Source organism: Octopus bimaculoides, chromosome 1 (genome assembly GCF_001194135.2).
Source record: "Octopus bimaculoides isolate UCB-OBI-ISO-001 chromosome 1, ASM119413v2, whole genome shotgun sequence".
Lineage (NCBI taxonomy): Eukaryota > Metazoa > Mollusca > Cephalopoda > Octopoda > Octopodidae > Octopus > Octopus bimaculoides.
In genome coordinates, this window is record NC_068981.1 from 129,040,985 (window position 1) to 129,044,155 (window position 3,171).

Genomic DNA, 3,171 nt, shown 5'->3' on the forward strand with positions numbered 1-3,171 from the left:
TATCGGTGAGAACTCTGCCAAATTAGATTGGAGCCTGGTGTTGCCATCCGGTTTCACCAGTCCTCAGTCAAATCGTCCAACCCATGCTAGCATGGAAGGCGGACATTAAACGATGATGATGATGAACTATATATACATACATGGTTAGAACTATATATACATACACACACACATATAAATCATTGGCCAAATCATTTAAGTTTATCTAAAACAGGTTTGGTAAGTTCTCAGAATTTGTTTTTTTTTCTTTCTCTGTCTGTTTCTCCTTGAGACAGGTGCATGTATATATTGTTGTTTCATATGAAGAGATAAAGATTAACGATGTGTATATGTGGACATAAATTTGAATTTACACTACTTTACATAAATGTATATATTAAGTCGCAAATATACACATGTTGGTATGTGAAAGTAAATAAAAAGTTATGTACAAGATCTGATCAAAAGGTGTCAGGACTAGTGCTATAAAAAGAAAACTAAAACACATATCAATTTGGCATTTAATCTCCTTTGAAGTAGTTCCCTTTTGAAGCCATATGCTTTATCCTGAGTCATTTCCATTGATAGAAACATTCCTGGACCTCCTTTTTTGAAATAATGAGCAGCTTCCTCATCACATTTTCTTGGATGTTTTCAATGTCTCAAAATCCTGTTCTTTTCAAGTGGGATTTGATTTTTGGAAAGTTTCTTGGCTATAATAAACTTCAAACTGTATCTCTTTCCATGCACGCACACACACAATTTTCCCTGCCATGGTCACTGATAGAACCTCTGTGGTGTTGCGAGACAACCACGCCTTTCACATTTTACTGCCAACCACTGCAATAAACAACAGAAATGAGCAAGAATGTTATAACAAGTTTAAGGTCAATCTGAGCCAAGCAGCTCAACTCTGCATACTTCAACTCCGCTTCCATAGTAGCAGTCTTAATACATTTTTATCAGATCTCATATGTATATATGTCTGTGTGAGCAACCATGCACATGTGTATATAGTGAGTAGATATGTACGTCTGCTTCTTAAAAACAAAATTCCAGCCTCTTTTTTTGATATTACAAGTTTCTGAACCATTTATCATTGTGAACTTGGAATTAATCTTTGATCTCTGACAGTTTAGGCGTTGAAATTCTATTTTTTCCTTTGACATCTTGACTACAGCTATTACTCTCCCTTCTTTATCTTTATTTCATTGTGATAAAATAAAAATAATAACCTTCCTTTTCTTAAATGTTACATATAAAGTAAGTTCTAAATAAACGCAGTTCTTATTCAACATTGCCGTCCAGATAAGGTTGGTAAATAACTATGGATTAAATTACTATCTTCTTCTGAAGATCTGGCATTTCAATGTGATTGTGCAATCATCTATGTAACAATTACTGCAGAACACACTAATATTTGCTGGTGAACAATGTGTTAAGATTATGTAATTTATAATGAAAAGATTAACTAAATCTGTTTTATTTTCCTCTCGTACAGTATATGTATACACACACACACACACAGGGTTGGCCAAGAGTCACCTAACAGTATATCAAAACCATTTAATTCCAAAATTTATTTGTATTTAAACAACTGAATGAATTTAATAAAAGCATTTAAATATGAAACATGAAAATTGTTCAAACTGAAGTCCTTCTTGAGCGATACCTTTTTGCATTCAAGTCAATACAGAATTATAGATATACATAGTTCTGATTAGGCAGTACATTCTACATTGATAGTTTACCAGTTGGTACTGTGTGAAGGCACATAGCTCAGTGGTTAGAGCATCGGGCTTACAATCACGAGTTAGTGAGTTTGATTCCAGGACTAGAGTGTGTGTTTTGCTCTTGATCAAGACACTTTATTTCACATTACTCCAGTTCACTCAGGTGTATAAATGAGTTGCAACATCACTGGTGCCAAGCTGTATTGGCATTTGCCTTTCCCTTGGATGACATCAGTGGCGTGGAGAGGGGAAGCTGGTATGCATGGGCGACTGCTGGTTTTCCATGAACATCTTTGCCCGGATTTGTGCCTCGGAGGGTAACTTTCTAGGTGCAATCTCATGGTCATTCATGACAGAAGGGGGTCTTTACCCTTTACTTTCACAACATTTTAGTCACTTGGAACTTGTAAAGAAGCTGGTTTTAGGTCAACAGTTGTAGCTACTCCTGTCATCTGTGTTCATGTTCAAATGCTCTCTCCATATATGTACATTGCATTACAGCTCCTGTGACATGTTATGTGATGATTCTATTTCCTATAGTCCAACACTAGTCTTACCTTGTTCTTTGTTAGCTGAGCTACTTTCTTCAATGGCAGTTACCTCATCAAAATTCCAAACCTACAAAACAATGCAAGATTAATTCAAAACATGTGAATAAATACTTTGGACAGAATAATGTGATCACTAAAGAGTTAAACTTTCATTCTTCCATTTATCATCTTCCTCAGGAGTTGTTATTCTTTGTTTCCCTAACTCTAATTATATTCTTCTCTCAATTCTATCATTTCTTTCTCTCTTCCACTCCTTTCTCTCCCTGTTCTCTTACCATTACTCCTATTCTTTTTACTGGGACTTTCTACATTTGCCATACATTGTCACAATGACTGACACATTTATTTTTATTTTATTTTCTATTTCTCCTTTCTCTTCTGAGTCACTCTACTTCCTCTTTCTTTCTGCTCCCTCTCTTTCCCTTTTCTCTCTTCCTTATCTTGTCTACATTTTATTGTTTATGTTTTAATTTGTTTCTTCTCTTTTCCCTTTATTTATTTATAAATACTTTATCAACCAACATACATTTAAATGTAAGAAGCTTTATTTCCACCAAATTTTTAATATATATTAGCCTATATTTTATAATGGACATTGTTTTTTTTTTCCTTTTGAAAACCAGCAGTGCAAAACATAATTATTATGTGTGTGTACATATATATATATGTGTGTATCCCTGTCAATTGCTCTTTAATCTTTCAGCACTTAATCGTTTTATTGAAACCTTTAACTGTTTTATGCATTTTAAAAAACTGTCCATTGATATTTATATCTTGAACATCAAAAATTCAGAATCTACAAAGCATTTTTTTTAAAGTTTGTTTTAAGTTGTTTTTTTTTAATTATAATTTTTTTTTTAATTTAAAGTTTTGCAAAAGTTCTTTTTTTTTTTTTTTTTTTTTTTTTT

At 33.2% G+C, this 3,171-nt stretch overlaps 1 protein-coding gene across 1 annotated transcript in view; it reads left to right on the plus strand.

Moving 5' to 3' along the window:
* LOC106878101 (kelch-like protein 20) overlaps positions 1–3,171 on the plus strand; it is a 42,156-nt gene that overhangs the window by 8,988 nt on the left and 29,997 nt on the right. The window lies entirely within an intron of this gene.